The 27,429-nt window shown below is 42.0% G+C and overlaps 1 protein-coding gene across 2 annotated transcripts in view; it reads left to right on the forward strand.

Annotated features, from left to right (window-relative positions):
- LOC132113464 (uncharacterized) overlaps positions 1–27,429 on the forward strand; it is a 109,672-nt gene that overhangs the window by 8,520 nt on the left and 73,723 nt on the right. The gene's annotated exons all lie outside the window — the stretch shown is intronic.

Here is a 27,429-nt window from a genome sequence, read left to right on the forward strand (position 1 = left end):
TTTGTTTGAACTCAGAAGGAGTGTCAGCCACATTAAAAAAAGTTAACATCTTAAGTCATTTGTGGATTAATGCGTATCAGAGACGCGAACCGTTTAAAACAATTCAGTTCGATTTGGTGAACTGAATCAAAAAGATCCGGTTTCATCGAATGATTCGTTCGCGAACCGGATACCACAAACTGCAGTTAACGCACTCACAACAGATACAGAAGAGAAGACAATGCAGAATAAAGTCGTAGTTTTTTATATTTTTGGACCACAATGTATTTTCGATGCTTCAAAATATTCTAACTGACCCTCTGATGTCACATGGACTACTTTGATGATGTTTTTCTTACCTTTCTGGACATGGACAGTAGACCGTACACACAGCTTCAATGGAGGGACTGAGAGCTCTTGGAATTAATCTAAAATATCTTAAACTGTGTTCCAAAGATAAACGAAGCTCTCACAGGTTTGGAACGACATGAGGGTGAGTTATTGATGATATAATTTTGATTTTTGGGTGAACTTATCCTTACCAGTCACCCCCCATTTTTGGCATGGAGACAGAAATGACATACCCAAAATAAAAAAAGTTTCTGCTCATGATTCTTTCTGACTAGAAACAGAATCAACATCTGTCCACAAAGCTGACACTTCAAAGTTTACTGTTCAGGAATCAGAATCACTCAGACTGTTATGATAATAGAGATATATAAGTTCTAACATAAAAACAAAAATAAAAATATTAAAAACATTTTTTTAAATGCATTAAAAAAATTGTTGATGTAGAAAATGAGTTTAGAAACACAGTGTGGCTAAAGCCAAAAGTCTACCAAAGCTTCATATGAAAATTTCATAATCTAATCTGTAAAACTAATCTGAAAATATGAAATATTTTCTAAGGCCATGTCATGTGTTTTTTAGAGAAGGCTAATTTGATTGATTTATGGCACTTATCCCTGTAAAATCTCACATGTAAACACTGTGTGCTTTGTCTGTGTTTTTGTCTCTGTAAACTCACCCATTCGTGATTCTATTGTTCTCACCAAACTAGTCTTTCAGACCTCCACCAGGTATGACACATTATCCGCATTATTCTTTTATCATTATTCTTTTGCTTTTATTCCACCTTTATCAGCCTTTGTTGTGGTATTTTTAAGCTTTACAATCCACTAAACTGCAATCTCACTTAGTCTCAGTATGCATTTAGCCCTTATTTATCTAAAGTCTTACTATAAAAATAAAACAAAACATTTTCTTAAGACCTTACGTGAATTATTGTGACAGAAATGCATTATGAAGAAGAAATGCACCTGCTAGTAGTAGCATTAGAGCTAACGTTAACACCAAGCTACATCAGACAATTTATGAAATTATTAGTACTGTCACGATTATTAGATGGAGTGCCCATGAACTTCATTAGAGGGCACTCCACTCAGGACCATTCCACCCATCAACCACCAGATGTCACTTGGACACTAGCACCTCTCATACTGTTGCACCACACCCAAACTACATTACCCATGAGTCACTGCATCACAATCACCCTGCCACACCTGCACCTCATTCATCAGCCAATTTCCTTGCCACACCTGCACCTCATTTACACACACACATAAAAGCAGCACATTCACTCTCACTCACTGCGAAGTCTTGTTTAGCCAGTCTGACATTTCCGAGCGTTTTCCCTGTGTTTATTATTCCTGTGTTTATTATTCCTGTGTTTATTATTCCTGTGTTTATTATTCCTGTGTTTTGACCTTTGGACTGTTTATTCCGACTCTGATTCTCCGCTGCCTGTCTCGATCCCTGCTTGTTTCTGATTACGATTCTGGTTATCCCTGACACACCTGACGCCATTCCTGATTTCTGCCTGTTTGACCATTCTTTAATAAAATGCTGCATATGGATCCGAACGCCTCCGACTCCTTGTTACAGAAGACTTCGCCAAACCAGGATCCAGCAGCTTTAAGGAGTAAATCCAGGTCAGCCATGAATCCAGTAAGCCAACTTATGCGTTTACGTCAGGGAATTAGGCCCATCGAGGACTATGTGAAAAACTTTATTGAGTTTGCCCATTTATCTATCATGGACGAGATGTGCCTGATGATATTTTTTCGTGGTGGCCTATCTGAGCCGCTTGGCTCACTCATGCCTTTGCATGATCCTCACTGGACTCTGCAGTATTATATTGATCTGGCACTCCAACTGAGCAGCTCTGCATATACTGTGGGTGTTGTGGAGGAGGAACACAGCACTTTTGCAGTATCCACCACTCTTGAGCCTTGTCCTGTTATGGCCGCCAGCCCAGCGCCTCTGCACAAGATGGCCGCCAGCCCAGCGACGCTGCACAAGATGGCCGCCAGCCCAGCGACGCTGCACAAGATGGCCGCCAGCCCAGCGACGCTGCACAAGATGGCCGCCAGCCCAGCGCCGCTGCACAAGATGGCCGCCAGCCCAGCGCCGCTGCACAAGATGGCCGCCTCAGTTGAATTTCCAGAGTCAAGTCAGGTCCCCGTCGACTTTCCAGAGTCAGGTCAAGTCTCCACTGACCGTCCAGAACAAGAGTCCAATCAGGTCACTGTTGACCATCCAGAGTCAGGTCAAGTCTTTGCTGACCTTCCAGAGTCAGGGTTCGTTCCTGTTGGCCTTCCAGAGTCGAGTCAGTTGACCGTTGAATTTTCAGAGTCGAGTCAGGCTCCAGTGAACTCTCCAGAGTCGAGTCAGGCTCCAGTGAACTCTCCAGAGTCGAGTCAGGCTCCAGTGAACTCTCCAGAGTCGAGTCAGGCTCCAGTGAACTCTCCAGAGTCGAGTCAGGCTCCAGTGAACTCTCCAGAGTCGAGTCAGGCTCCAGTGAACTCTCCAGAGTCGAGTCAGGCTCCAGTGAACTCTCCAGAGCCAGGGCAAGTCACCGTTGATCTTCATGAGCCAGGGCAAGTCACCGTTGATCTTCATGAGCCAGGGCAAGTCACCGTTGATCTTCATGAGCCAGGGCAAGTCACCGTTGATCTTCATGAGCCAGGGCAAGTCACCGTTGATCTTCATGAGCAAAGTCAAGTCACCGTTGATCTTCATGAGCAAAGTCAAGTCATCAACGATCTTCATGAGCAAAGTCAAGTCACCATTAACCTCCGTGAACTAAGTCAAGTCACCATTAACCTCCGTGAACTAAGTCAAGTCACAGTTGATCCTCAGGAACCAAGTCAAGTCATCAACGATCTTCATGAGCAAAGTCAAGTCACAGTTGATCTTCAGGAGCAAAGTCAAGTCACCAACGATCTTCATGAGCAAAGTCAAGTCATCAACGATCCTCATGAGCAAAGTCAAGTCACCATTAACCTCCGTGAACTAAGTCAAGTCACCATTAACCTCCGTGAACTAAGTCAAGTCACAGTTGATCCTCAGGAACCAAGTCAAGTCATCAACGATCTTCATGAGCAAAGTCAAGTCATCAACGATCCTCATGAGCAAAGTCAAGTCACCATTAACCTCCGTGAACTAAGTCAAGTCACAGTTGATCCTCAGGAACCAAGTCAAGTCATCATTGATCTTCATGAGCAAAGTCAAGTCATCAACGATCCTCATGAGCAAAGTCAAGTCACCATTAACCTCCGTGAACTAAGTCAAGTCACCATTAACCTCCGTGAACTAAGTCAAGTCACAGTTGATCCTCAGGAACCAAGTCAAGTCATCAACGATCTTCATGAGCAAAGTCAAGTCACAGTTGATCCTCAGGAACCAAGTCAAGTCACCAACGATCTTCATGAGCAAAGTCAAGTCATCAACGATCCTCATGAGCAAAGTCAAGTCACCATTAACCTCCGTGAACTAAGTCAAGTCACCATTAACCTCCGTGAACTAAGTCAAGTCACAGTTGATCCTCAGGAACCAAGTCAAGTCACCAACGATCTTCATGAGCAAAGTCAAGTCACCAACGATCTTCATGAGCAAAGTCAAGTCACAGTTGATCCTCAGGAACCAAGTCAAGTCACCAACGATCTTCATGAGCAAAGTCAAGTCACCAACGATCTTCATGAGCAAAGTCAAGTCATCAACGATCTTCATGAGCAAAGTCAAGTCACCATTAACCTCCGTGAACTAAGTCAAGTCACAGTTGATCCTCAGGAACCAAGTCAAGTCACCAACGATCTTCATGGGCACAGTCAAGTCACCAACGATCTTCATGAGCAAAGTCAAGTCACAGTTGATCTTCATGAGCAAAGTCTAGTCACAGTTGATCCTCAGGAACCAAGTCAAGTCACCAACGATCTTCATGAGCAAAGTCAAGTCACCAACGATCTTCATGAGCAAAGTCAAGTCACCAACAATCTTCATGAGCAAAGTCAAGTCACAGTTGATCCTCAGGAACCAAGTCAAGTCACCAACGATCTTCATGAGCAAAGTCAAGTCACAGTTGATCCTCAGGAACCAAGTCAAGTCACCAACGATCTTCATGAGCAAAGTCAAGTCATCAACGATCCTCATGAGCAAAGTCAAGTCATCAACGATCTTCATGAGCAAAGTCAAGTCACCATTAACCTCCGTGAACTAAGTCAAGTCACAGTTGATCCTCAGGAACCAAGTCATCAACGATCTTCATGAGCAAAGTCAAGTCACAGTTGATCCTCAGGAACCAAGTCAAGTCACCAACGATCTTCATGGGCACAGTCAAGTCACCAACGATCTTCATGAGCAAAGTCAAGTCACAGTTGATCTTCATGAGCAAAGTCAAGTCACAGTTGATCTTCATGAGCAAAGTCAAGTCACAGTTGATCTTCATGAGCAAAGTCAAGTCACCAACGATCTTCATGAGCAAAGTCAAGTCATCAACGATCTTCATGAGCAAAGTCAAGTCATCAACGATCTTCATGAGCAAAGTCAAGTCACCATTAACCTCCGTGAACTAAGTCAAGTCACAGTTGATCCTCAGGAACCAAGTCAAGTCACCAACGATCTTCATGAGCAAAGTCACCAACGATCTTCATGAGCAAAGTCAAGTCACAGTTGATCCTCAGGAACCAAGTCAAGTCACCAACGATCTTCATGAGCAAAGTCAAGTCACCAACGATCTTCATGAGCAAAGTCAAGTCACCAACGATCTTCATGAGCAAAGTCAAGTCACCAACGATCTTCATGAGCAAAGTCAAGTCATCAACGATCTTCATGAGCAAAGTCAAGTCACAGTTGATCCTCAGGAACCAAGTCAAGTCACCAACGATCTTCATGGGCACAGTCAAGTCACAGCTGATCTTCATGAACCCAATCAAATCACCACAGATCTACCAGAGCCTCGTCACATCTCAGCCGAACTCCCAGAGCCTCGTCACATCTCAGAGCTCTCGTCCTATCCTGTCACGGCCAGGGAGGCCGTCAATGAGCTCTCATTCATTCCGGTCTGGGCTATGGAGACCATCCACCAACTCTCTGTCTGTCCTGTCATGGCCACGGAGGTCCTCCATGAACTAACCGCCTGCCCTGTAATGGCCAAGGAGGCCAGCTACCATCTCATCACGGCCACGGAGGCCGCTATTAACCTGTCAATGTTCTCTGTTTCAGTCCCACCTGAGCAGACTTGCGGTCCGGTGCCATCGACTCCACTGTGGTGGTTTCCTATGCCAGGCCCAGGAGGGGCTCCTGTTTTCCTGAGTTAGGCCCAGGAAGGGCTCCAGTTCCACCTGCTCTGCCCCAGTCCACTGCACTTCCTCATGGACCTGGCCCTCCATCCCCCCCCCTGTTCCGACTCCGCTCCACCGCCCTCCTAGATTTTTTTGAGCGTCTGGAAGCCGCTCCTTTGGGGGTGGGCTATGTCACGATTATTAGATGGAGTGCCCATGAACTTCATTAGAGGGCACTCCACTCAGGACCATTCCACCCATCAACCACCAGATGTCACTTGGACACTAGCACCTCTCATACTGTTGCACCCCACCCGAACTACATTACCCATGAGTCACTGCATCACAATCACCCTGCCACACCTGCACCTCATTCATCAGCCAATTTCCTTGCCACACCTGCACCTCATTTACACACACACATAAAAGCAGCACATTCACTCTCACTCACTGCGAAGTCTTGTTTAGCCAGTCTGACATTTCCGAGCATTTTCCCTGTGTTTATTATTCCTGTGTTTTGACCTTTGGACTGTTTATTCCGACTCTGATTCTCCGCTGCCTGTCTCGATCCCTTCTTGTTTCTGATTACGATTCTGGTTATCCCTGACACACCTGACGCCATTCCTGATTTCTGCCTGTTTGACCATTCTTTAATAAAATGCTGCATATGGATCCGAACGCCTCCGACTCCTTGTTACAAGTACACTTTTACTCAAAAAAAAAAAAAAAAAAAAAAAAAAAAAGTGTTTGTAATAACTTCCTTTAGCGATCAGGGGTGGAATTTGGTCGTTTACTGTTGTAAAAATATGCAATTTATAGCCTTTTACGTCGCTGCACAAGTTATCATTTCAGATGTACATTTTCTAATTTTTTTTATAAAAACGCCCCAGATCTCAAGAAATCTCATACCAAGCTTTACTATCGTAATCGCGGGTTTATTATTCTGATATTTCGTGTGTACAGATGTGTTTCAGTGTTATGGTAAGATATGAACCAGGAAGTGCACAGGAAGCATGTGACATGATGTAGCGGTGTCCGGTTATGACACTCTAAAGATTGACAAGGCGAAGGACCAATCAGAGTCTGTCTGACACACAGCACGAGTACACTGGATTGCACAAACACACACAGATCGCTGGGAGAGGCTGTTTATCATCAGATCGCATAAATCAGTGGAAAATTAATATAAATTACGATTCTGTCTGAAGAAATGTGAAGTAAACATAAGTAAATATATCCATATATCTCCGCGGATATGCATCTTTGGTCTATAAATCCTTATTGACTCGGTTCAGTGAGTCTATGTGAATATAAATATACCGCTGCTGACGTGACTGAATATGAATGAGTGGTGAATTTCTATTCAAAATGTGGCATAATACGGATTCATTATTTTGCACTCCTGACATAAATGACTAAATAAAAAGCACACATTTATCAAAGTTATACAGACACACACGTTTTTATACTGTTTTTGTGACACATCAGGACACAACTCTTTATAATGACATGGGTATGACACAAGTATTACAAGGAGAGGGTGACTTATGAGGACATAACCCATGTCCCCATTTTTCAAAACGCATATAAATCATACAGAATGAGTTTTTTTGAGAAAGTAAAAATGCATAAAGTTTCCTGTGAGGGTTAAGGTTAGGTGTAGGGTTGGTGTAGGGCCATAGAATATACAGTTTGTACAGTATAAAAACCATTACGCCTATGGGATGAACCCACTTTTCACAAAAAACAAATGTGTGGGTGTGTGAATCTCTGGAACACTGCATCCAAATCTCTCACATGCTGCCGTGTGTTTCTCTGATGTCAGATGTGCATCTCTCACTCTTAGATTTATCTCTGAGCATTTGGTGTCATGTATTTGTCTTTACTGGAACTGAATTAAATTCGATTTTTATTGTTTAATAATGCAATTGACATGATAGATTTTTACCTGACAAATAAAAGGTTACATTGTATTTATTCTGAACTCTTCTGAAATCATTGCGACTAGTAGATTAAGTGCAGTCTGGTATTACTGGACAGGTCAAACTGAAGGCCCAGTGAATGGAGTATGAGGCACATCATGTGGGACCTTTTGATTTATGTCTATCACTGACTTATCAAGTTACAGCTGCATGACGGAGAAAAATACACTTTTTGAATCAGCGAGCATGTGACAGCTGACCTAAAGATATTAGTTCACTCTCTGTATCCTCTGACTAAACTCAGAACTCAGAAGTAACAGCCGAGCAACAGAGAAGGACAGCAGCTTGTAAGTGTTTTGCCTCGTTTTCTCATTAGACTACTGTGTGATCATCATTGCTAGGAAAGTTTAGTTTAAATTGTGTGTCTTACCCTGGTAAATATGTGCTGAAAGTGGCGCTTGGTTTCGAATTTGCTTATTGCGAGACTGCCCAGTTTCGGTCTGCTAAATAGTGAGGCGTAGCCAAAACCAGTGAAAGTACTTAATTAGCTGTTTTGGAAGCACTTGTCAGAAGAAACAGCCGAGCAACAGAAAAGGACACCGACAGGGAACTTGAGTATTGCTCTTCTCACCTTTCTTCAGGTACCTTACTTTTTGTATAGCTTGCTCTCAAATACTTATCTTGGTCACTTGTAGTCACTATGTGCTTTCAGATCTCTACTATCACCACTAACACTTGGAGAGCATGCAATGTACGTCGCAGGGAGGCCTATCCGACAAACCTATGGTCTGTCCCTCTGACCTTTACTACTACGATCTCTATTCCAGTTGGTCTCTGGAACTGCCAGTCTGCTGTTAACAAAGCAGACTTAATTTCTTCTATTGCTACTCATTCCAGTCTCAACCTCATGGCACTGACTGAGACTTGGATCAAACCTGAAGACGCTGCCACTCCCGCAGCCCTCTCCACTAATTTCACTTGTTCCCACACTCCTCGTACCACTGGGAGGGGTGGAGGTACTAGTCTCCTTATATCAAAAGAATGGAAATTTGTTCTTCAGCCATCACCTATATGTAATGGTTCATTTGAATCACATGCCATTACTGTAACCCACCCTGTTAAAATCTACTTTGTTGTCATTTATGGTCCCCCAGGTCAACTTGGAAATTTCTTGAAGGAGTTGGATGTGCTGCTATCAAACTTTCCTGAAGATGGTACTCCTCTGGTACTGCTTGGTGACTTCAACATCCACCTAGATAAACCCCAGGCTGCTAACTTCAAAACTCTGCTCACCTCATTTGATCTCAAGCGAGTTTCTACTACAGCGACTCACAAATCAGGAAACCAACTGGACCTCATCTACACAAGCTTTTGCTCTGTGGACAACTCTTCAGTTGCTCCACTGCACACCACTTCCTCATTACTGCTTACCTAGCACTTAATCCTGAAGCGGCTCACACTCCAACGCAGGTCACCTTTCGATGGAACCTATGCTCACTCTCTCAATCTCGCCTATCTTCTGTGGTTTCATCCTCGCTTCCTGCACTCTCTCAATTTTCATCTCTGGAACACGAACAGTGCTATGGACACTCTTTGCTCAACTTTAACATCTTGCTTGGGCAACTTTTGCCCACTGTCTAGACCAGCATGCACCATCCCATCTGCCCCCTGGCTGTCTGAGGTTTTCCGTGAACAAAATAAGACAAAAACCACAATGACCAACGCACACTCTTTCTCCTCCTTCACTCTCAGAGATGGACGTTTCCAAACTTCTCCTGTCCAATCATCCTACTACTTGTTCACTTGATCCGATCCCCACTCACCTCCTTCAAGCGATCTCTTCTTCAGTCATACCTTCGCTTACTCACGTTATCAACTCCTCTCTTCACTCTGGAACATTTCCCTCAGCATTTAAGCAGGCTTGGGTAAGCCCACTGCTTAAGAAACCTTCTCCAAATCCAACGCTTCTAGAAAACTACAGACCGGTATCCCTTCTTCCATTCATTGCAAAGACACTTAAGCGAGCTGTGTTCAACCAGCTTTCTATGTTCCTTGTACAGAACAACCTCATGGACTGCAACCAGTCTGGCTTCAAAAGTGGCCACTCAACTGAGACTGCTCTGCTCTCGGTTACTGAAGCCCTGCGACTGGCAAGAGCAGCTTCAAAATCCTTAGTACTCATCTTGCTGGACCTGTCTGCTGCTTTTGACACCGTTAATCACCAGATTCTACTGTCTACCCTTAGAAAGATGGGCATCTCTGGAACTGCACTCCTGTGGGTTAAGTCCTACCTCTCCGATAGATCCTTCAGCGTGTCTTGGAGGGGTGATGTTTCTAAGTCACAACAACTAGCTACTGGGGTTCCTCAAGGCTCAGTACTTGGACCACTTCTCTTCTCCATCTGCATGATGTCATTAGGATCTGTCATTCAGAAGCATGGCTTTTCTTATCACTGCTACGCTGATGACACCCAACTCTACTTCTCATTCCAACCAGATGACCCGATGAAAGCTGCTCGCATTTCAGCCTGTCTGAGTGACATTTCTAGCTGGATGAATGACCATCACCTTCAGCTTAACCTTACGAAGAGAGAACTCCTGGTGATTCCAGCTAACCCATTGCTTCATCACAACTTCTCTATACAGCTGGGTTCGTCAACCATTACTCCTTTGAGGACAGCCAGAAACCTAGGAGTTGTGATGGATCATCAGTTAACCCTCTGGAGTCGATTAACGTGTATACGCGTTATGAGTCATTTTCTCCTGATAACCCCGAAAATAACTTAAATTACACTTTCAGTTTTAATCGTACAGATAAGAGCAATACATCAATTGAATCTGTAAAGGGTCTACTTTATTTGTATACAGACATAACAACAAAACTTTGTGCAGGAAATGGATTTCCTTTTCCTGCACAGGAAAAAACTTTTGTTCTCAGGAAATGGATTTCCTCAGAAAAAAAGAATGAAGCACTTTATTCAGCAGAGATCATAAACATGAGTCTCTTTTTATTTATTTATATACTTGTACTAGTTTTCAAATAACGTGTAAACATTTTAATACTTAGACTTTTTCTAAAGACTTTTTCCAAACTATAATTCCTGACTAAATGTATAATCAAGTGAAATATTATGAGGTTTCAATAACAATATACAATACTATACCCTTCAAAAGCTTGATGTAAATAATATAAATGTAATGTAACACCCTCAAGGGCCAAAAAAACAGATTTCTCAAAGGCAATAAGTTGTAGAAAAAAAATAAAATTCTTTATTAAACAATACCACAAAATTATTCAGGACATGAGTTGATTCAGCTAACAGGGGGAACAGTTTCTTAAAGGGTCCAACTAGGAATACAAAAGAAACCTGAGCTACCTATACAGGAGACACTTCACTGCATTCTGGGAAAACCACAGCAAACCCCCGTACGCCAAAAAGTATGTGATAGACGTTCACAATTAGTAAACACCAAAATCAACCCACAAGACCTATAAGGGCTCTATTAAATTGTACTTCTAGTTCTCCACTGATCACAATGGTAAAATACCCCCTGCTGCTTAATCAAGGGTAAGGAACAGCTTAGATTAAATACATAGTTTTAAAAAGACAAAAACATAAAATACATCAACAATTCCACTAGCCAGCCACCAATTACCCAATACATTAAACAAACAACTCACACATAAGGCTGGATAGGAAATTAATTACCACAAATAAGTCAGGGAGCAGTCACTTTCACAACTATCACATAAAACAAAACAAACATAAAACAAAAACAATATACAAGAACAGCGACTAGCAATCAACATCCAACACCCTTTAAGGTGCACCTCCAAACAAATACATAATGGTCCTGAATTTATTCCATCGGGCAAACAGTTCTAAAATGTAATATAATAACCATATTACCATTGTTACAAACTTGTACCCTCAATTAAAAACAATAATTAAATATATACTGGTGCTGGTGACTGCATCAGTACAATAAAAACATCCCTTCTAGTAGTACACCACAAAAATACAGGCTTACCTTCAACTGAGAGAAAGTGCTACACCACAGGACACCCAGCCCCACATGGCTGCTAGCCAAACAGCTAACTGGTGCTACAAGGACCCTGGCTGCCTTTCTTCTTCTTCTTCTTCTTCGTTTCGTTTAATGGCGGGTGGCAACCAGCATTATGGTGCATTACCGCCACCTACTATGTTGGAGTGTGGGCCAGAGTTTTCCTTCCCTTGAGTAAAAAATAAATACAGCTAATAATAGTAATAATACTAAAAATATTTCCTGTCCCTAAATTCTATTTATCAATCCAGTTTCTCTCAAATAACAGAATAACTTCCCTACTTCAATATCAAAAACGTTTTTTAAACTTAATTCTTCCTGATCAAACTTTCTACTTTCCTCCCTTAATACGTCCTGCTCTTGATAGAATTTTTGACAGTGAAGAATTACATGCTCGACTGACTCCTCTATTTGGCAGTGATCACACACTCCTGAAGGGTGCTTATTTATTAAGTGCAAGGTTTTATTAAGCCTAGTATGTACTACCCTTAGCCTTGTCAAAATGTTCTCCTCTTTATTGTCTCTTCTGGTTATCCTTCCTGTACCCACATTTTGCTGTAATATATAGAGATGTCGCCCTGTGTTTCCTGTATCCCAACTGTTCTGCCACTCCTTAATGATGTTTCGTTTAATTATTCCTTTTGCTTCAGACTTACTGAGTGGAACGCACAAGACCTCCTCCTGCATCAGCGCCTGTTTTGCTAATGTATCCACATCTTCATTTCCTTTAATCCCTCTGTGTGCCGGAATCCAAATAAATGTTACCTGCATGTTCATATTTTTAATTCTATACAATATTTCATAGATCTCATTTACTATATATTGTCTGCTGTTAGATGTAAATGACTGCAGTGACATTAATGCAGAGCATGAATCAGTACATATAATAACTTTTTTAATTTGTAATTCTTCTACCTTCTCTAATGCTATTACAATTGCCAACATCTCAACTGTATACACTGATAGATGATCTGAAGTCCTTCTCTTACCATAAACATGTAATGTAGGAATACTAAAACCAAAACCTGCTTTCCCTGTATTAGGATCCTTGGATCCATCAGTATATATTTGAACATATGTTTGATATAGTGTTTGTATTCTATCTTCCACCAGTACTGCTATATTTCCAAATCCTTTTTGACCCTGCATTTTTTTCCAGGAAATATAAATCTACTGACACTGGAGGAAACAACCAAGGTGGTGTCACTGATAATGGCACTGTCGGAATATATCCACCTTGATTTAATGTCATGTCTTCAGCTATTTCTTCACATCTCCATGCAAAGCATCCCCGTTTAGCTCTTTCACTCTCCCAACATGGGAGAAGTATCTTAGTTGTAGGATGTCGATCACCGGAATGCCCTTGTAAATTTATCCAGTAGTGCGTAATTAACTGCTTACGTCTAATGTGCAACGGCATTTCCCCCATCTCAACCTGAAGAGCAGCCACAGGAGTTGTTTTCATAGCCCCACAGCATAGTCTTAGAGCTTGAGCTTGCACCACATCCAACTTCTTTAATGCCGTTTTTGCTGCCGATCCATAAGCATTGCACCCGTAATCTAATACTGATCTTATCAATGCTATATACACATTTTTTCTAGCAGTCCTACTTGCCCCCCATTCTGACCCTGTTACGCATCTCATCACATTTAGTATCTTTTTACACTTGGTATTTACCCTTCTGATATGTTCATTCCATGTTAACTTATCATCAAACCACATACCCAAAAACCTAAAAACTTTTACTTGCTCTATTTCTTGCCCATACATCTTTACCTGAGCTTCAACCCCTCTCTTTCTAGTGAAAACTACTGTCTTGGTTTTCCCAATTGCAAACTTAAATCCCCATGCAATTGACCATCTCTACACCACATTAATTGCCTCTTGTATTTTACCTTTAATATGATTAATGTTCCTTCCCCTTTTCCATAAGGCTCCATCATCAGCAAACAGTGACTGTCCGATATCCCCCTGTACTTGTGAAAAAACATCATTAATCATAATGGAAAAGAGTATAGGGCTAATAACACTGCCCTGAGGAGTACCATTCTCTACCATGTATCTTCTTGAAACAGCTGTCCCAATTCGTACTTGTATACTTCTCTCATCCAAGAATCCCTTAATCCAATTATATGTTCTACCTCCTATTCCTATCATTTTAAATTTTATCATTACTCCCTCCTTCCAAACCATATCGTAGGGTTTTTCTGTCACAGTGTCTGGGTTGTGTTCCCTGGGTTTCCACTAGATGTCCTCCTTTCCCACGGTGTCTGTCACTTTATGAACTGTCTGTTCCCTTATTTGGTCACCTTCCTCCTTGTTTGGGTTAATTGATTAGTCCCCACCTGTCTCCAGTTCCCTCATTACCTTCTGTGTATTTATACCCGGTCTGTCTGAGTATGAGTATGAGTCCTTGTTGAATGTTTAATTCATGTCCGTCAGGTCAAGTCAGGTTCCAGAGTCCAGTCAGGTTCCGGTTGACCCTCCAGAGTCCAGTCAGGTTCCGGTTGACCTTCCAGAGTCGAGGCAGGTGCCCGTGGACTTTCCAGAGTCAAGTCAGGGTTTCGTGTACCCTCCAGAGTCAGGGCTAGTCAACGTTGACCCTCCAGAGTCAGGGCTAGTCACCGATGACCCTCCAGAGTCAGGGCTAGTCACCGATGACCCTCCAGAGTCAGGGCTAGTCACCGATGACCCTCCAGAGTCAGGGCTAGTCACCGATGACCCTCCAGAGTCAGGGCTAGTCACCGATGACCCTCCAGAGCCAGGGCTAGTCACCGATGACCCTCCAGAGCCAGGGCTAGTCACCGCTGACCCTCCAGAGCCAGGGCTAGTCACCGCTGACCCTCCAGAGCCAGGGCTAGTCACCGCTGACCCTCCAGAGCCAGGGCTAGTCACCGCTGACCCTCCAGAGTCAGGGCTAGTCACCGCTGACCCTCCAGAGTCAGGGCCAGTCACCGCTGACCCTCCAGAGCCAGGGCTAGGTACCATGGACTTCCCAGAGACAAGGCTAGTCATCGTGGACCTTTCAGAGTCGGGTCAGGTCACTGCTGATTTTCAAGGACTGAGTCAAGTCGCCGGTGTTTTTCAAGGACTGAGTCAAGTCAAGGTTCCGGTTGACCTTCCAGAGTCGAGGCAGGTGCCCGTGGACTTTCCAGAGTCAAGTCAGGGTTTCGTGTACCCTCCAGAATCAGGGCTAGTCAACGTTGACCCTCCAGAGTCAGGGCTAGTCACCGATGACCCTCCAGAGTCAGGGCTAGTCACCGATGACCCTCCAGAGTCAGGGCTAGTCACCGATGACCCTCCAGAGTCAGGGCTAGTCACCGATGACCCTCCAGAGCCAGGGCTAGTCACCGCTGACCCTCCAGAGCCAGGGCTAGTCACCGCTGACCCTCCAGAGCCAGGGCTAGTCACCGCTGACCCTCCAGAGCCAGGGCTAGTCACCGCTGACCCTCCAGAGTCAGGGCTAGTCACCGCTGACCCTCCAGAGTCAGGGCCAGTCACCGCTGACCCTCCAGAGCCAGGGCTAGGTACCATGGACTTCCCAGAGACAAGGCTAGTCATCGTGGACCTTTCAGAGTCGGGTCAGGTCACTGCTGATTTTCAAGGACTGAGTCAAGTCGCCGGTGTTTTTCAAGGACTGAGTCAAGTCACCGGTGTTCTTCAAGGACTGAGTCAAGTGACCGGTGATCTTCAAGGACTGAGTCAAGTCACCGGTGATCTTCAAGGACTGAGTCAAGTCACCGGTGATCTTCAAGGACTGAGTCAAGTCACCGGTGATCTTCAAGGACTGAGTCAAGTCACCGGTGATCTTCAAGGACTGAGTCAAGTCACCGGGGATCTTCATGAACAAATGCAAGTCACCAATAATCTTCATGAGCAGAGTCAAGTCAGCACCGATCCTCTGGAATACAGTATAAACACCATGGGATTACCAGAGTTTTGTCCTCCCGTTGGTCTGGCCGCACAGATGTGGTGGTCTTCTGCTCCGCCCTGGGGGGCTTCCGCCCTGACCACACGGCTGTGGTGGTCTTCTGCTCCGCCCTGGAGGGCTTCCGCCTTGACCACAGGGGTGTGGTGGTCTTCTGCTCCACCCTGGGGGCCTTCCGCCCTGACCACAAGGATATGGTGGTCTTCTGCTCCGCCCTGGGGGATTCTGGCCTCGACCACAAGGTTGTGGTGGTCTTCTGCTCCGCCCTGGGGGGCTTCCGCCCTGACCACACGATTGTGGTGGTCTTCTGCTCCGCCCTGGAGGTTCCGCTTTGACCACAGGAGTGGGGTGGTCCTCTGCTCCGCCCTGGGGGGCTTCCGCCCTGACCCCACGGTTGTGGTGGTCTTCTGTTCCGCCCTGGTAGGCGCCACGTGATGTCCTTATGGACTTATGTTTTGTGGTTCTTGTTTCCTGTTGTGTTTTCTGTCGGTTCCCCTCTGTTAGTCTGGCCCTCCGTCCCTCCTCCTGGACCTCCTCCGGTCCTCCTCCCTCCTGGTCTCCCTGTTTTGTGTTTACACTTCTGGTGTCTGTTTCCCATGTTTCCTTTCTGGCCCTCCGTCCCTCCCCCTGAGCCTCCCCCTGTCCGCCTCCCTCCTGGTCTCTGTTTTGTGTCATGTCATGGAGCGTCTGGGAGCCGCTCCGTAGAGGGTGGGTACTGTCACAGTGTCTGGGTTGTGTTCCCTGGGTTTCACTAGATGTCTTCCTTTCCCACGGTGTCTGTCACTTTATGAACTGTCTGTTCCCTTATTTGGTCACCTTCCTCCTTGTTTGGGTTAATTGATTAGTCCCCACCTGTCTCCAGTTCCCTCATTACCTTCTGTGTATTTATACCTGGTCTGTCTGAGTATGTGTCACAGGGTCCTTGTTGAATGTTTAATTCATGTCCGTCAGCTCTTGTCCTTGCCTTGTGTTCGTGTCTTGTTTATGTTTGGATGGATGTTTTGTTCTCGACCCCTGCCTGGACTGTTTACTCTATTTGGATTACCCTTTAATAAAAGACTTTCCTGCTATTGGTTCTCTCTCTGTGGTTTCCTTGGATCCAGAACGTGACATTTTCTACATCAAAGAACACTGCCATTACAGACTCTTTATTAATTTGAGCTTTCCTTATCTCTGTTTCCAAACACATAACAGGATCCATCGTTCCTCTACCCCTCCTAAATCCACTCTGATGAGGTGATACAATTCCTCTACTTTCCATATAAAAAGATAATCTATCTGTAATGATCCTTTCTATTATCTTTCCTACATGCGATGTAAGTGCTATTGGTCTTTAATTCATTGGGCTTGACAAATCTTTCCCTGGTTTCCTGATTGGAATAATTACTGCTTCTTTCCACCCAGCTGGCAATTTCCCTAAATCCCATACTTTATTATAAAACCCCAGCAACTTTGTAGATGCTAAAACACCTAAATGTTCTATCATTACATAACAGATATCATCTTTACCCGGAGATGTTAATCCAGATCTTTTTATTGCCCTTCTCATTTCTTCCATTGTAATTGGTGCATCCATTATACTGTTACTATCCTCCCTTCTTTCAAGTAAATATCCATATGCTAATCTTGTCGTTGTCCTTCCTCTCTTGGCCTCCTCCGTTAAGTTATCGGAACTATGAATAAGAGTAAATGCCTTCACTATATCTCTGCCTTCTCCTGGTCAGATACTGCGGCTTCCTCCCCCATCTTCAATATTGGATACTTCCATTCCTTTCGAATTCCTCGCATACTCTTAATCATGTTCCACACATCTCCAACAGGTGTTGCTCTACCAATTTCGTTACAGAAAGTCTGCCAGCTTTGCTGTTTTGCTTTTCATATAATTTTCCTAACCTTTGCTTGTGTTTCTTTATATTTAATCAAATTATGAAAATTATGTGTTTTTCTTAATAATCTGAGTGCTTTATTCCTTTCTTTCGCTATTTTCCCACACTCCTCTGTCCACCAGGGAACTGCCTTTCTTTTCATTTTCCCTTTGCTTTTAGATATCGATTCTTTAGCAACTTGTAGTATTGTTGTTCTAATATTTTTATCAATCTCCTCTATTTCCTCATTTAGATCTATTTTGTCCATTTCTATCTCACACATTTATTTATATCTTTCCCATTTTGCACTACTAAATATCAATTTCCCCACTAATTCCCTTTGATCCTTATTTATTTCCAATAAAACACTACACCATACTGGAAAATGATCACTACCTACCAATGATTCTTCAGCTAGATCCCACTCGCATATTCCCACTAAATTCCTAGAAACTAAAGTTAAATCTAATGCTGAGATGTTCCCTGTATGTACATCTATTCTAGTCCCTCTCCCATCATTTAAACACACCATGTTTCTCTCTTCTAACAATTCTTCTATAACCACACCATTTACATCTGTTTTTACTCCTCCCCATAACGTACTATGTGCATTAAAGTCACCACATACCACCACCTTATTACCATCCAACCCTATTATTTGTGTTATCTGCTCCAACTCTAATTTCCTACATGGATTATAATAATTTATAATTACACACTCTCCCTCATTTGTCCACATCACTACACTAACATATTCTTGTTCTTCCCCCCCTACACTCACTTCTCTGAATGAAATATAATTTCCAATAAATGTAGCACATCCTCCCCCTACTCCATCCCCCCTATCACACCTTACAGAAGCATATCCATCTAATCTGAATTCTAAATTTGATCTCAACCAAGTTTCCTGTACACAAATAATGTCTGGTTTACTGGGAAGATCATCAATGTACTTTTTAAATTCCTGTCCGTTGGCCATCAAGCTCCTAGCATTCCATTGTAGTAAGAGGACCATTATTAATACTATCCAGTCCCTACTTGCTCCTGGTTTGCTTGACTGTTTAGCTCTCTGCTTTTACAATTATTTGTATTCTCTCAGTTTTAGATTTAACCTCCATAGTTGCATTCATCACCCCTGCTATGAAAGTGACTAACTTCTTTAGATCAACCGTTATCTCTTCCTTATCTTGGTCTGGTACTTTTGTATTTTGTCTTTCCTCTCTGTTTCTTTCATCACTCTTACTAACCATTTTCACAGCTTCTGCATATGAGATCTTATTTTGAATTTTAGCTCGTTGTACTTCCATTTCCCTTCTCATCACCTCACATCCACCATAAGCCACACTATGACTACCCCCACAATTACAACACTTTGGTTGTTCGTGATTACAATGACCATACTCATGATCATCTCCACATCTTGCACACATTCTTCTGCCTTTACATGTTATTGCTGTATGTCCAAACCTTTGACAGTTATAACACCTCATTGGCTTTGGAACATACTCTCTTACACTATATGTTACGTTGCTAAATGGCCACGGTTACCTGCTGCTGAGTGCGGTTATTTCTATCTGTTTTTAATTTCCTATACAGATCACGTGAGGTCCCCGCCGGCTGTGATTGTGGGCGGGGCAACTGCTTTAAAGACGCCCAGTCTGGGGACGTGGGCTCTCTCTCACTTCCCTTCCGCTCCTGGTAGCAGACGGAGCACAAGCTCCGACGCGTGCTCGGCCTGCTGCTTCCTTTGAACTTGTTTAGAGCTTGTTTCGATGTTGGTTTCACAAGCACGATCCCGATAGGGGATTATTGTTTGTTGTTTGTAGTTTATTATATTTATTTACAGCTGGTGGTAACTGGTGATGGGTTTTTGCATATTATTTAGTACAGATTAGTGGAGAGCAGGAGAAAGAGGACCCGGAAGACTCACACAAACTCTGTCTTTTGTTTTGAACGGGAGGCAGGCAAGTTTCATCCGCTTTGAAGAATAGTGTGGGTCAGGGTTTTCTTTTGTTTTTGTTATGTTTATTTTTGCCACCATGCTCTGCGTACGCTGAGGCGTATCACCTAATTAAAATTATTTATTTACACTGTCATCGAATCTCTGTGGTCTTTTATATGTTATGCTGATCCATAATTAATTTGATGGGTTCGTAACACTATAACTCAAAAAACCTAGTGTTACATTCTTTGGGAGCACTTTCTCCTCAAACTCCAGAATCACAAGCTCACTGTCCTTCCTCACTCCCTCCCGAGTTATCTGCATCCTTCGGACAGCTTTTAGATGTCCTCCTTTAAGATTTGCTTTGATTTCCTCCATTGTAACCCCGACTGGTACCCCCCATATCACTCCCTTACTCCACATGTTTCCTTTTTCAATTTGACTTGTACTTATTTCTTTAAACCTCCCAATTTCTTTAATCCTTCCAGCCCGCTCTCTCTGTTCTTCATTTTTACAACCGATCATTAGATTACCATCTCTCAACACCTTGGCTACTATAATATCTCTGATCTGGTTTCTCAATACAGTTGTTAATTTCACCGGACTTATTGACGAAATTCCACTCTCCTCACCAAATCTCAATATGATTTTAAACTCTAGTCCTTTCATACCATTATCTTTTATTACTTTCCCATAATCCTCATTACTCCTTGCCCTCTTTGTACTGAACCCAGCAAAAGTATTTCCTCTTTTGTCCCTCTTTTTTTATCTTCTTGACTTATATCCATACCCCCCTCACTATCACCCATATCAGTGTCCTTCCACTCTGACCCATTCTCAACATAGTTGTGCCTACCTGCTGCCTTCTCCCTCTTCTCCATTTTTAGTTGACCTCTTTCCAAACTCCCACTTCCATACGCTCCTTTCTCCGAGAGACTCGTCTCTGCTCGTTATTCACAGGTTTCACCAACAAAACACAAAGTTACTGAAGTTCCTCGCGCTGCAGTTACAGACCGACCCGGAAGTGAACTCCGAAACAACTCCTGCCAGAAACCGGCTATGCCTGGAAAGATCAAAAAGGAGCTCCGTGTTGATTCCGTGATCTCGCTTGACCTTGCCGATACCACGTGATCTCGCGTGGCGCGTCCTGGCTGCCTTTCCATATTGCCTGTTCTTTAAATTTGGTCACCCTATCAGCAATCTGCAATGGGATTGGTAGTTGCTCCCCAATCACCCCTCCCCTTCTCCTGCTTACCTTGCTACAATCACAAATAAAGATAACTGTAACAAATGTAACAAATAATGCTGTTCTTTCAATTTATCCCCCCCTAAAAAAACTGAAAAAAATATTTTCAGCTCTTTTCAACATTAATAATAATAATAATAATAATAATAATAACAATAAATGTTTTTTGTAGAAAATAAGATTGTTAAAAGGACTTCTGAAGGATTGTGTGACTGGAGTAATGATGCAAAAAAATATTTGAAAGTCAGCTTTGATTGTTCCTGATAAACTGTTTAACTGCTCCCCCAAGTGGATATTAAATTATGTTGTGGGATAATTAAATATATTCTAAATAAACTACAAACATAAAATGATATAGATTTATTTTGTTCTCACATTCTTTCTTGTAACTCTTCCCTCTCAGTGACACAGATGACTGAGAGGCTCATTATGCAGCTCATTATGCAGGCCTTTGTCTTCTCAGGTGTAAATCACAATGATATTCATGATAGTTGACGCCTACTCCCATATGACTTTTACCAACAAAAAGTGTCTTAGAAAATTTAAATCAATATATTGTTTTATATAAGTGAGTAAACAAGATGATTTTCACATAATTTAGAAAGAAGAATTCTAGGCTACAAGCTCCATTTCTAAAAAGTCCCGGGAACCAATGTTCTGTATGTGTTTTATTGCCTTATTCAAGTGATTTAACATTTTTAGTTTTTCACTAACCAGGCATTATATTTTTTTTCTCAAAAATACAATCATGTACATTAGTGTTGTCACAGTACCAAGATTTAAGTATTCGGCACCGATACCAGTGAAAATCCACGGTTCTCTGTACCAATTTCTGTACCAAAGCAAAACACAATATGCTAATAAAAAAACTTTTTATCACTACAAATAAAACCAATGCCATTCTTTGTACTTAATTGTAATTAAAGTTTTTTTTACAAGTAATACAATTATACAACAAACAGTAAACAAGTTTCACCCAAATTGTATTTGTCTTTTAATTAATGAAATTTGAACACATTCTATTTTTTGGTAAATAAAGGATTTGCTATTAAAATTAAAACATGGAAGAAACATTGTGTGATTTATTTCTTTAAAAAGTTTTATTAATTTTTTCAACAGTAGTAGCAGTATCACATACATTCTACTAAATAATAGTAATATTTCTAGCACAATGCCTTCCTGTAAAAATGAACTTATTTTGATGGGTTGCCGTGAATACCTTTAAACTGACACTGGTTTTACTCAAATGAAATGGTAAAATGCTTGTGAAGTGACTCAGAACAGTTCTGGTGATGTTGGTTATGTATTTATGTCCTCATTGAGATGGCAGATGCTGAAATTACTGCAAATGTCACGCGCTTCAGTCTATGCAACCCTCTACGGACACCTCTGCAATTGAATTGCCATTGGCCATTAAATATTTTAGTTTACTCGCCAGACTGATATAAAGGTCCTTCTCAAAAAATTAGCATATTGTGATAAAGTTCATTATTTTTCATAATGTAATGATAAAAATTAAACTTTCATATATTTTAGATTCATTACACATCAACTGAAATATTTCAGGTCTTTTATTGTTTTAATACTGATGATTTTGGCATACAGCTCATGAAAACCCAAAATTCCTATCTCAAAAAATTAGCATATCATGAAAAGGTTCTCTAAACGAGCTATTAACCTAATCATCTGAATCAACTTATTAACTTTAAACACCTGCAAAAGATTCCTGAGGCTTTTAAAAACTCCCAGCCTGGTTCATTACTCAAAACTGCAATCATGGGTAAGACTGCTGACCAGAAGCCCATCATTGACACCCTCAAGCAAGAGGGTAAGACACAGAAAGAAATTTCTGAACGAACAGGCTGTCCCCAGAGTGCTGTATCAAGTCACCTCAGTGGGAAGTCTGTGGGAAGGAAAAAGTGTGGCAAAAAACGCTGCACAACGAGAAGAGGTGACCGGACCCTGAGGAAGATTGTGGAGAAGGACCGATTCCAGACCTTGGGGGACCTGCGGAAGCAGTGGACTGAGTCTGGAGTAGAAACATCCAGAGCCACCGTGCACAGGCGTGTGCAGGAAATGGGCTACAGGTGCCGCATTCCCCAGGTCAAGCCACTTTTGAACCAGAAACAGCGGCAGAAGCGCCTGACCTGGGCTACAGAGAAGCAGCACTGGACTTTTGGACAAATTTTGCATGTCATTCGGAAGTCAAGGTGCCGGAGTCTGGAGGAAGACTGGGGAGAAGGAAATGCCAAAATGCCTGAAGTCCAGTGTCAAGTACCCACAGTCAGTGATGGTCTGGGGTGCCATGTCAGCTGCTGGTGTTGGTCCACTGTGTTTTATCAAGGGCAGGGCCAATGCAGCTAGCTATCAGGAGATTTTGGAGCACTTCATGCTTCAATCTGCTGAAAAGCTTTATGGAGATGAAGATTTCATTGTTCAGCACGACCTGGCACCTGCTCACAGTGCCAAAACCACTGGTAAATGGTTTACTGACCATGGTATTACTGTGCTCAATTGGCCTTCCAACTCTCCTGACCTAAACCCCATAGAGAATTTGTGGGATATTGTGAAGAGAAAGTTGAGAGACGCAAGACCCAACACTCTGGATGAGCTTAAGGCTGCTATCTAAGCATCCTGGGCCTCCATAACACCTCAGCAGTGCCACAGGCTGATTGCCTCCATGCCACGCCGCATTGAAGCAGTCATTTCTGCAAAAGGATTCCCGACCAAGTATTGAGTGCATAACTGAACATAATTATTTGAAGGTTGACTTTTTTGTATTAAAAACACTTTTCTTTTATTGGTCGGATGAAATATGCTAATTTTTTGAGACAGGCATTTTGGGTTTTCATGAGCTGTATGCCAAAATCATCAGTATTAAAACAATAAAAGACCTGAAATATTTCAGTTGGTGTGCAATGAATCTAAAATATATGAAAGTTTAATTTTTATCATTACATTATGGAAAATAATGAACTTCATCACAATATGCTAATTTTTTTAGAAGGACCTGTATAATTAGAACTTTAGTAATTAGAAGTAAACTTGATAACCATGTTTAAATGCATATTAGTCAATTTAACTGAACATTTTAACTGGAATGGTGGTGGTGCTTTTTTTTGTCATACAGTGATTCTGTAAAAAAAAAAAAAAAAAAAGGAGGTGTGAAAAACTAACAAGATTACTGATAAGATAATATTGATACGAATTCTAACAAGAAGAACTATAAAAACACATTAAAGATTACTAAGGATTAATTAGCTGCTGGATTCATGAATATTAATCAGGTTTTGTGCATTCGCTCGAACTGATTTGCTGAAATCAAAATGAACGATAATAGGTGAGCGCCAGCCAATAAGATTGCCATTTGCGCATTAACTCCACACACTAACGTTATTGGAAAACCCAGCTATTCTTAAAAGCTGAGGATTTCCATAGATATGCCACTATTTTGACAGGAAAATTGATTCTCAAAAAGACACATAAATAAACAAGCATAATTAGGGGCCATTTTGCTTCCCATGGCAGTGCCTTTCTTTTGTATATAAAACTCATCTTGGAAGCGAAAAAAGTTTTGGTAAGAACTATGTTCGCCAAGTCTAATATGCACTCAGAGCTAGGTTTTGACTCCGCCTTATTCAAAGATAGAAAATACTGAAGTGCTTCTAGGCCACCATCATGTGGAATATTTGTGTACAAACTCTGAACATCAAAAGTGGCCAACAAACAATTATCAGAAATATGATCAAAGGTCTTTAGTGAATTGATAAAATCGATAGAGTCACGTATATAAGAAGGAAGGGTAACCACTTCTGATTTAATAAAATAATCAACGAAGGCAGAAATATTTTCCGTTAGGCTACCAATCCCACTGACAATAGGTCTTCCCTTCAGAGGGGTATCTAAGCCCTTGTGGATTTTAGGGAGTGTATAAATTACAGGGATCACTGGATGTTCAATCTTAAGAAACTCAAAGGCATTTTTGTCAAATTCACCATTATTAAAGTGATGTTCTAATTGAAAATATACCCCGTTCTTCAACCTATTAGTGGGATCAGATGATAATCTCTCATAGAATGTACAATCACTTAATTGTCTTTTAATTTACTTTTCATAATCCACAACATTTTGCAAAACAACAGCTCCCCCCTTATCAGCAGGCTGTACCACAATTCTATTGTCCTCACTCAGATCCATTACAGCTATTCTTTCCTCTTTAGTCAGTTATCTTTTAGTAGACCCTTTACATCATTCTCAACCAAACGACAGTATGTATCCAAAGAGGCATTACGGTGCTTAGGAGGAATAAAAGTTGATCTTTTCTTAAAGCGACTATGGGACAAGTCACTTGACAAAAAGATTCCTCAATAGAGGGTACAAACAAGATTGGGTGGATTCGGCAAAAGAACGTTTTGATCAGACAACGCAAGATGAGTGCCTTCGATCAAATAAACGCACAAAACCCCCAAATAAGTCTCCTTTATGCTGTGTAAAATACTCTCCACTTTAGAATTTAGAAAATCTGTTTACAAACATTGGCACATTATTGATTCGGACCCCAAACTAATCAGAGTCTTCCCAGAAAAACCTAAGCTTATTTTTAAGCGTGCTTCTAACTTAAAAGACCATCTAGTTAAGAATGATATACGTCCACAACTTACAATTCCTTTTTTTAACATGCCAGAGGGTAATTATAGATGTGGAAGTTGTGCCCAGTGCTCGTATACGCATAAATGTAAAAATTTTAATCATCCACACACTGGTAAGACACTATCTATTCGCGGCACCATTACATGTAGTACCACACATGTTATTTATTTAATCAGTTGCCCATGTGGCTTATCATATGTCGGTAAAACAACGAGAGCGCTACGGACTAGGATCAGTGAGCACAGAAGCACCATCAGAACAGGAGATGAACGTAGTCCTGTTGCTGCTCATTTTAAATTAGCTGGGCATAATGTCAGCGCCCTTAGATATATTGGGGTGGAGCGGGTCAACAAACCCTTTAGAGGAGGTGATCATGGTAAAAAGCTTCTCCAACGGGAAACGTTTTGGATTTACTATTTAAACACATTATCTCCTTATGGTCTTAATGAAGATTTTGAAATAAAGCCATTCTTATGAGTACATTTGTGTTCGAGCCATGCTTACAATGAGTGCATTTGTGTTTCTGCATGTAGGCTATGTATGTTGATTGTTTTCTCCATACAACTGTTCCCTTAATTGAGTAATGAGTGGGGTTATTATGACTTGTAATTGTCACATGACTTGTATTTGTGTGTGTCTAATTAAGGTGATCACCTGTGTCTATTTAAAGGTGATTTCATTTCACATTGATATTAAGCCTGATGAAGACCTGAGGGTCGAAACGTTGCTTGTTTTTTTAATAAATTATGGGAGTTAGCAGTGTTGCGGACATCACATTTCTTCACCTCAGTAGTCCTTCTTTGTCCAGCACCTGCCAGAAGGTGGGATGTGCACACAAATACTCTTTTTAATTTATAAAACATTATACCTTCACCCACCCCATTGAATTCTGTCGTTGGGTTAATTGCTTGCTTTCAATAAAATCGGTTTGCAAAGGCAATTTAATGCATGTTTCTAGTTTTTGTAACATTTACATCATTCTGACCAGAAGGCGTCACAAGCATGTGCCGTTTGAGCGCTTGAACATTGAATCATTTTGTGAAGCAATTTGTTCAAATGATTCAAAGTTTTGATAAGCTTCTTTTCTCCCCTCACTGCCAGGAAAAGCAGGTGAATTTCAGTACAATCAGTACATTTCAGTACACTCCCATCAGAACACCGGTGCCCAACTCAAGGAGATAGTGCTCTCAAATGTTGAAACCGGGTATAACTAACAAATCGAACCCTTGGACTTGTTGCATTGGGGACAGGACCGAAGAGACCTAATTTTCAACCTATGGTATTTGCCTGCTGTGGTGCCCCTGCTTTACTGCTGAGATATAAGTGATAAAGCGAAACAAGACCTTGACCCTATAATGGAGGACGGCTCACAGACATTTGAGATCGTATCTCCCGAGCGCGGGAACCTGCCGCCTTCAAACTTAAACCCTCACTAGAACCCAGTCGGTCCTGAGCTCAGAGCCCTGTCTCATTGAGATCGCAAACCCATGGAATCCAAAATCTGGTATTTTTCTGATTGTTACTGTGAGGCCCGTTTTACACTAGATGTATAAGTAAAATATTTAGCTCCTGAAATGCACCCTGAATCCTGATACTTCTAGAACAACATTGAAGGTTTGATCTAGATCAGAACCTTCTAGGGGAAGTTGTGGCCTAAAGGTTAGAGTGTTGGACTTGCAATCCAAGGGTTATGTGTTCAAGTCTCGGGCCGGCCGGAATTGTAGGTAGGGGAAGTGAATGTACAGTGCTCTCTCCACCTTCAAAACCTTGACTGAGGTGCCCTTGAGCAAGGCACTGAACCCCCAACTGCTCCCTGGGTGCCGCAGCATAAATGGCTGCCCACTGCTCTGTGTGTGTGTTCACTTCTGTGTGTGTGTGTTCTCTGCTGTGTGTGTGTGTTCACTGCTGTGTGTGTGTGCACTTTGGATGGGTTAAATGCAGACCACGAATTCTGAGTATGGGTCACCATACTTGGCTGAATGTCATGTCACTTTCAACCAACACTGGATTACATGATCAAATCCGTTTATTTATTATTTTAATTCTGAACAAAACAATTTAAATATATGATCCAATCTGATCGCTGAAATCCAGTCAAATCCCCCATGACCTCCAGGAGATTCAGGTCAGACATGAAGCAGAGGCTGAAACAGGCTGGTGTTACTATGGCAACAGGCTGGTGTTAATTTATGTTGGCTAAATGGAAAGTCC

Source organism: Carassius carassius, chromosome 33, assembly GCF_963082965.1.
Source record: "Carassius carassius chromosome 33, fCarCar2.1, whole genome shotgun sequence".
NCBI classification, from domain to species: Eukaryota; Metazoa; Chordata; class Actinopteri; order Cypriniformes; family Cyprinidae; genus Carassius; species Carassius carassius.